A 9,276-nucleotide genomic window follows, 5' to 3' on the forward strand; every position below is an offset into this window, starting at 1 on the left:
TTGGCATCCAAAAGCATGAGATTGATCAGCTGGTATTTGTGAAGAAGAAAACACCTATTCAAGAAAACAATTGCACCTTTGAAGAAATAGCAACAACTTTCTTAGAAGAAGAGGAATGTCATTTGCCACACCTACTCATCCATCGAGCCATCGAACCGCTCCTGAACTGGACTAGCATTGAGGAGAACTTCAAGTTTACTCATGCTACTGAGTCAACCAGCCTAAATGCCACTAATAAAAGCATCAAATCAGCCATCAAGTCTATAGTCAAGTTAGTTGTTGAGTCTTCTGTTTATGATTATGAGTCGGCCTTTCCTCTCGAGGAAAGTCCAGAGTCTGTGTATGTCGAGTTTGTTGCTCCTTCTTCATGAATGAAATTTCTGATTCCGAGTATGACTTGCCTCCTTTTTCTGATGATTATCTTAATAAATGTCAAGAGTTAATAAAACAATGCAAACCAAAGAAAGCCCAACCCATCCATGAGGATACCCAGGTTATCAATCTAAGAACCGACCAATGCCTTTAAGAGGTAAAAATCGGTACACCCCTAGATGATGAAGAAGCAAAAAAAATGATTAGTCTTCTAAAGGAATTCACGAAAGTCTTTGCTTGGTCATTTGAGGATATGTCTGGTATAGACTCTAATATCATGCAACATCGATTGCCGACCTACCCTAGGGCAAAATTGGTGAAATAGAAGCTCAGAAGAATGCAGTCAGAATGATTAGTCTTTAGAATGAATTCATCGAAGTCTTTTCTTGGTCGTATGAGGATATGCTTGGTATAGACCCCAATATGTGCAACATCGATTGTCAACCTACCCTGGGGAAAAACCGATGAAACAGAAGCTCAGAAGAATGTGGCCAAAGAAAGCCCAACCCATCTGTGAGGATACCTAGGTTATTAATCTTGGAACCGACCAATCCCTTCAAGAGGTAAAAATTGGTACCACCCTAGATCATGAAGAAGTAAAAAAGATGATTAGTCTTCTGAAGAAATTCACCGAAGTCTTTGCATGGTCATATGAGGATACGCCTAGTATAGATCCAATATCATGCAACATCGATTGCTAACCTACCCTGGGGCAAAATCGCTGAAACAGAAGCTCAGAAGAATACGGCCAGAATGGAGTGAAAAGATCAGAGAAAAATTTATGAAGCAGTAGAATGCATGGTTTCTATAAGTGGTGAGTACCCCCAATGGTTGGCCAATATAGTACCAATGCCAAAGAAGGATGGCAAGGTATGGATGTACTTAGACTTCTGAGATCTTAACAAGGTAAGCCCTAAAGATGACTTCCCATTACCTCACATTAATGTATTGGTTGACAACACGACGGGGCATGCCTTGTTTATCATTTATGGATGGATTCTCGAGATGCAACCAAGTGAGCATGCACCTAGAGGACCGTGAGAAGATAGCCTTCACCACTCCATAGGGAACCTACTGTTATAAGGTAATGCCTTTTGGACTAAAGAATTTTGGCAACTTATCAGAGAGAAGCTAGTGAACAAAGATGTGGAGTCTATATGGATGACATGATAGTGAAGTCAAAAGATCGACAAGGGCATATTCCCGCACTAAGGCGATTCTTTGAAAGGATCAAGAAGTATCAGCTCAAGTTGAATCCTCAGAAGTGGGCGTTCGGGGTAACAATAAAAAAATTGTTAGGGTTCTTGGTGAGTGAAAGAGGCATTGAAGTTGACCCTATCAAGATCAAGCCAATTCAGAAGATGCCCACACCTCGAACTGAGAAGCAGATACGAGGATTTCTGGGTCACATCCAGTATATCAGTAGGTTTATAGCATAGTTGACTATGATCTACGAACCAATCTTCAAGCTGCTGAAGAAGGATCAGCCCACGAAATGGAATGACCAATGCCAACAAGCTTTTGATAAGATCAAAGGATATCTCATGAACCCACCAATATTAACACCACTTGTGGAAGGAGAACCACTTCTATTATACTTATCAGTGGGAGAATATTCCATAGGCACATTGTTAGCACAAAAGGAGACAGAGAAGGGGGTAAAGCATATGATATACTACCTCAGCAAGAAGTTCCTGGAGTATGAGACATGGTACACATCTTTGGAAAAAACTTGTGCTGCACTGATTTGGGCAACAAAAAGGCTGCGGCACTACATGGAAGCTTATCTAGTGCATTTGATCTCAAGAATGGATCTAATCAAATACCTCTTTGAGAAACCAGCTCTAACAAGAAGGATGGCCCAATGGCTACTTTTGCTATCAGAATTTGGCATCACCTATGTTACTCAGAAATCTATCAAGGGGCTAGCTGATCATTTAGCTGTCCACCCCACAGAAAATGGAAGAACCCTGGATGATGCCTTTCCCGATGAAGAAATCACAAAAATAAAGGAAGAAGACATAGCCAATGAATGGCAGTTATTCTTTGATGGAGCAGCTAATTAAAAGGGGTGTGGTGTTGGAATATTGCTTATCACTCCTGATGGCCTTTACTTGCCTTCGTCATTCTGCCTCGACTTCCCTTGTACCAACAATATTGTTAAATATGAAGCTTGCTCGTTGGGACTAAAACAGCCTTGACTATTGGAGTGAAAAGGATCAAGGTGTATGGAGATTCATCCATTGTCATTTGTTAGAAGCAAAGAAAGTGGAAGACCAGAGATGAAAAACTAAAGCCATATCAAGAACATCTGGAAGAGGTGATTGGACACTTTTAGAAGATCTCATTCGAATACTTCTAGAGAGATAACAACTGATTTGCTAATGCCCTTGCAACCTTGGCTTCCATGGTAGAATGCAACCCTATGGCTAGAGTCCGACCATTCTTAGTGGAACAAAGAAGCAGACCTATTTACCAAAATTTAGTGAACTCTCTCACAATAGATGGTTGGTCTTAATTGGCTCATATTGTGGATTTTATCATGGAAAGGAAGTACACGGTTGAAGCTACAGAAAGAGAAAAGAAATTTCTGAGAAGATATGCCACCTAGTTTATTCTTCAAGGGGACTTGTTATATAAGAGGTCCTATGATGGAATAAAATTGCTGTGCGTGGATGAGGAGGGGGTATACCAGTGAAAAGTTGTGGGTGTCCACTAATGGCTTCCTGGCTCGGCTCCAATAACACAATTCCGGGAGGAGTCGGTATAAGGGCACTGGATACCTTCGGACCTGGAGAACATGTGACGCTGGGTCAGGGTTTGGTGAACCAACTGGTCGCTCCTCTAGTTGAAGTACCATGCCCCTTTTTCGTTGCCTAGGTTACACCTTCAGAATACCCCACAAGGGGATTTCGCTCTACTTCCCCCAATCTTCACTTTATGCCACACTGACTCTCCATCATGGAATTAGACCCAGGGGAATCTCCATAGGAACTAGTCCCTCAGATTTTGCATGTAGGAGATCGAGACACAGCCCCAGGGCTATGGGGAAAGATGTAGATCGATCGTCCTAGATAGACAACTACATAGAGGGTCTCTACAAGTCTATATATTCTTTTATTTTGTTCCCCCCGTAAGATCAATATCACAACCAATGAGATCTACAAGTTTCACATCTAAGTAATACCCGATCCGATAGTTTACTAATTTGTCTTTACTGAATAAGGGATATGGCTTGCCTTCAACTAAAATGGAATCCCCGCTGCTCGGTTCACCTTCCCCTCATTCCCTCGGATGAGTGACTCCAATCAACGGAAATAAGCTTGAAACAGTCGGACAACTACTACGACTTGTATCACCAACTACTACTCTCATGTTAGGCAGAAGTGGAGGATTGAGAGGCAGAGGGATCAGTCACTATTGTTCAGCTGGGCGAGGGGGAAAGGTAGGCAGGTTGAAGAAGGAAAGAGGTAAGGGATCTTTACTGCACTTAAAGCCAAAAGCCTTAGAGCACCTAAAGGAAAGCAAGTGGGAGTTAGGATTAGGATAAGGAAGGGAGGGCCGCTTTTCTTTCATATTGAGTTAGCGGCCCAGGAGTTAAAGTGTCAGAAACAAGAACTTCTCTCTTTCTCGCCCAGGAGCAAAAGCACCTTCTGCTCCTTCCTGTTTTGATTGTAGACCTACCCTCTTCTTTTGACTGTAAGAGCTTGTCCTCCCCATACAATGTCATTTTCATCAGTGGTTGGAAAAGAAAAAACTTCCCTTGCTTGATTAGAAGAAAACAATAACTTCTAGCTTCGGTCTTTCTAGATAGATCTTTGGATTAAGTAAGAAGGAAGAAGATACCTCTGATTCAATCGAGGTCTTTAAAGCCTCTTTCTATGACATGTGCTTTTGTGTTTTAGGATGATCTACCCTTATTCAGTAGAGTGCTAGAAGGATTACCATGGCCAGCCTTAACACATAGAAGAGAAAGACTCACAAGCCTTAGTACCAATAAGAGAAGGAGCAGAGGTGGAAGAGCCATCATCAAGATTCAATCTGAAGGAAGTTTGTCTAGCCTGTCTCTCTTTAACAGAAGCATGGAAAAAGCAGTCTTTCTGTCCCCTTCTTTCAACCATTTCATTCTAGATTTCTCTCTCATGAGAGCTTCTTCTCTTCTAAGAAGAGTGGTAAGGTTTTGATTGGCAATCTTGATATCAGAGAGAGTAGAATCAGACCAGTTCTGTTGAAGGGAGGATTAAAGTCTCACAATTTTGTCCTCTTCAATCCTCATTCTATTACAATCATGAAAGAAATTCATCAAGGTCTTTGTGGACCATATGAATTCCAAGATGCTAGCTAAGAAGATTCTCAGGCTAGGATACTATTCAAACACAATGGAAGCAGACTATGTGGGATTTGTCAAGAGAAGCCAAAAATGTCAGATATTTGTCAATATCATACATATCCCGTCAATGGAATTGTACTCACTCAGTTCTCCTTGGCCATTCTCTACTTGGGGCATTGACATCACTGAGAAGGTCAACCCTAAAGCATCCAATGGCCAAGAGTTCAACTTCGTAGCCATTGATTATTTCACAAAGTGGGTAGAAGATCAGTCATATATGGTCCTCACATCAGCTAAGTTGAAAAAATTCATCCAAGAAAATATCATTTCCCGATATGGAGTACCTCAAGAGTTGATATCGGATCAAGGATCCCATTTCTAGGGTAAAACTGACAAAATCTGCATGAAGTTCGATATCAAAAGGTACCACTCTACCACTTACAGGCCGTAGATCAATGGGGCAGTAGAAGCAACTAATAAGAACATCAAGGTGATCCTACAAAAAATGGCTAAAACACACAAGTTTTGGGCGGATAAGTTACCGCTTGTTTTGTGGCTATATCCGACAAGGGCATCCTTCTTCTTTGGTATATGGGATTGAGGCAGTTCTACCTGTGGAAATCCTAGTACCAACCCTAAGGGTGCTTATTGTTAGTCAATTACCTGAACGAGAATGGGTGAAGGCCAGACATAATGAGCTTAACTTTCTTGACAAAAGTATATGAAAGCCATGGATAACCTAAAGAAATATCAACTGAGAATGGAAAGAGCCTTCAACAAGAATGTGAAGCCCCATCACATAGAAAGGGGTAATCCTCTTTGTCAAGAACAAAGAGCCCAATTCATTACCCAGGAGGGAAATTCAGGCCCAACTAGAGTGGCCTATTCACTGTCCAAGAGATTCTACTAGGCAAGGCTGTGAAACTCATAGACCATAACGGTGAAGAAATACTCAGATTGGTCAACATGGATCAACTCAAGAGAATATTAAGTCTGATAGGGTGAATAGCCCGAACTATGCTAGACCTGATTCCTCTCAAAGGGATACGTAGGCAACTTGATATGTGCAACTGCGGTCTCAACAATCTCAAGGCGATAAATTGGTTTCTAGGTTATAAGGTATCTTAAAAAGATCATCATAGCTTGTGTCCCCCAAGAATTGCCATTTGGCATGCAAGACCATGAGGCATCCATCATCCACCTATGGTCCTCCAAATTCTTATCAAAAATTCCATCCCCTAAAAGTCGCCGCCCAACACTAGTATATCAAGGCCAGTTCATTTCCCACACTTGATTAGTCAAAAAAAAAAAAAAAAAAAGAGAAAAGGATTTTGATGCAACAGTGGTAAAGGTTTGGTTGTGTCAATAGGTAATGAGTAATATTTTGAAAAATCATCACATCTCTTCTTTGCTTATGATGGTTTCAGGAAAAGTCATGGACTCTTTAGATGAGACATTGAAGAAATGGAGCATGGACATAAGCATGGTGACACCAGGTCTACTAGAATCTATGAGTATGTCAATGCTCAACCAGATTGGGTGCATTGAGCTGCATCACAATCTGCTCCGACAGGTGCTTCAGCACTGGGATGTCAATCTTCATGTATTTTTGTTTGGGTTGGTTGAGACCCGTCCAACTTTAAAATAATTTTGAGTTTATATGTTATCTCCACCTAAGGGTAAGTTGATTCAACCATCTTTGAAGAAAGACCACTTAGAGAAGATTTAGGACTTTTTCGAATTGGAAAAGGAAGAAATGAAGAAATTTATCAAATATGGAAAGATTGGCATTTTGAAGGTGACCAGTGTAATATCCCGCTTCTTAAACCCGGTCTGATTTTGTGGTTGAACCGGTTTAACCATGCAGGAACCGAGCCAGAGGATGTTAGAGCGGGTTCCTTATGGGCTATGATGGCACGGGTGACCTTAAACACCGGCAGGCCCGACAAGTCCGAGCCAGTGCCAGAAGAGACGGAAGTGCCCAAACCGTGTACGTGTACCTACCATAAGGCCATGTACGGATAAAATAGGTATTATATCCGTACTTTAAGGTATATACGTATGCTACATCGTATGCCTGGGGTGGGGTTCGAGCCGAGGTCCGAACCCGGTTAAAATCCCAAGTCTTAGCTCTCAGGTGGGTAAAACAGGTGGGTACACCCACTCACCTGAGTGACCCATCCAACACTATTCACTTAAGTAGGAATAGTATATAAAGCTTTATGATTTCTTTTCTTTCCATTTATTACCCTCGTATGTTTGGTGAGAAAAATAAAGAGGAGAGAGAAAAGAAGGGAAGAAGAAAGGAAGAGGAAGAAAGGAAGGATTTCAGTGGCGCCGAAGCTCGATCTTACCATTCCGGTGCCGGGAGAGTAATCTTCAACTCTAGATCTACAGTTGGAGGTAAGAAAAGCTGGGTTTTATGAACATTCACCATACCCAAGCTTTAAACCCTTGATTCGAGTATGATTTCTTGAGATCTTGTAAATACCCTTTGAAATGATGAATCTAAGGTTTAATAGATGATTTATGTGTTGATCTTGAAAGATTTGAAGAGATATTGACAAGATAGAAGAAGCATTGCGAGTTTGAAGTGATTTGGAGGGTTTGAAGTCATTCTTGAGCAAAGGAGGTAAGATGGTTTCCCTCACTTGAATCTAACCTAGATCTAGGTTAGAATCATCCTTTAGGACCTTGAAGGTGTAAAGAATGGGTGGGGGAAAGCCCCATTTGATTCCCCAAAGGATGGAGAAGATGGAGAAGAGACAGAGTCATTTCCGCCAAAACCGGTGGGTACAACTGGCGGGTACCTACCTGCCTGAGAGTACCCACCTGAGAAGGCAGGGGGTCCCTGGCCAAACCGGCGGGTACAATCGGCGGGTATAACCGGCGGGTATAACAGGCGGGTAGGTACCCGCCGGTCATAACCGGTGGGTAGAAACCGGTGGGTAGACAACCCACCTGTCTTACCCACCTGTTTGGCCCCGAAGGTGATCCTTAGGTCCGATCGAACCCAAATCGGACGTGTGACCTTCTTTTGACGTTCCAAACACGATTTTGAAGTCAGATTTCATTAATTTTGATTCTAAAATGGTGAAGTACTAACCCCGCTCAATTATGTTAGGTTCACCAAATCCTACCGATTCGCTCCGGATCTCACCCGTACCGAGCGGGAATCCTTGTACGCTACAAGTAAGTAGGGAGAGGACGTTTGGCCTTGTTTCAAGGCATTTGTTTGGCATTCATATAACTATATCTAATTTAGTCATGTCATCACGAATATGCTATATAGATTAGTCATTCCACACTTTGATGTGCATATATGCTGTGTTTACTTTTCAAATGTCAATTGAATGAGATGTTTATATGTTGAATGTGGACATCATGGTGCATAATGCATTGATAGATTAGATGCCGTTGTCGGCTTGGAAACGAATGCATTGGTGGCCCGTGGAATGGGACACGGAGGCACTATGCAGTCGTACTATTGTCATATAGGAGCATGCGGTATTAGGATTTTCACCATCCCGTGCTACGACCCTTCCCAACAGGGGTTAAGGTGTTGGGTTGCCATTTGGGGGGAAGCAGGGGTCGCGGTTGTCGGACACTGTGGCGGTTAGGCATTACGCCCGGCGAGTGAGTCAATGTAGGACAGTCGGCAACCCCGGTGGTATATTCAAGAGGGCCAATCGTACTGCTTTTAAATTATTGGAGTCAGCACTTTTATTTCTGTCATTTACATTTCTGTTGAGAGCCGGTGGACGGCATTGTCTTTACTTTTCCGAGTACTCACGGTGGGCCTTCTTCAACAGCCCTATGGGCGTATCGCGGGAGGGAGTTCGCGGCTCGTACCCGGAGTATACGCGCACTGTGGTTATAGTAGCACTAAAACCAAAGACTTAGTAATGTTGATTAGGTATATGTGATATAAAATGAATAGCATGGCATGTAGTGCATATGATGTGTTGTGATGTGTGGACTGTTGTGTGTGGTCCACCTCTCTACTTACTGAGCTAGTGATCTCATCCCACGTGTACACCCCTTTTTAGATGATTTTGCAAGTCATACATCTGAGGAGCAGGGGGTGGGTCCTACAGTCGAGTTTCCTGAAGAGGACTGGTGGACCCCTGAGGAGTTTGAGCACGGCATAGACTGCTCGTGCGAGAGCTGTGCTGTGGGACAGCAGTTCTGAGGCCGAGCTGATCTCCACCTTGGAGGCCGTGCTGAGCTCCACTTCTGAGGCTGAGCTGAGCTCTTCTATGTGATGCCGAGCTGGGCACAACCCTTGATGCCGAGCTGAGCTCCAGCCTTGAAACCGAGCCGAGCTGTGCACTCTGATGTTCTTGATGATTTCCTGTATGTACTTGATATTTGAATTTTATTCTTTTTGTGTATATATCATGCCTTCGGGCCCAAATGTATATATATTTATTGTATCACAATTCGGGTATCAAGTATATGAGATTTATTCACTGGTAAAACTTAGTCTTTCGCTGATCTGATGAGTTTATGTTAGTGTGTGTATGCTGTGGTGGAATACAGTATCTGATGATCCTGGCAGGTTTGGGTTAACC

Source organism: Macadamia integrifolia, chromosome 2 (genome assembly GCF_013358625.1).
Source record: "Macadamia integrifolia cultivar HAES 741 chromosome 2, SCU_Mint_v3, whole genome shotgun sequence".
Lineage (NCBI taxonomy): Eukaryota > Viridiplantae > Streptophyta > Magnoliopsida > Proteales > Proteaceae > Macadamia > Macadamia integrifolia.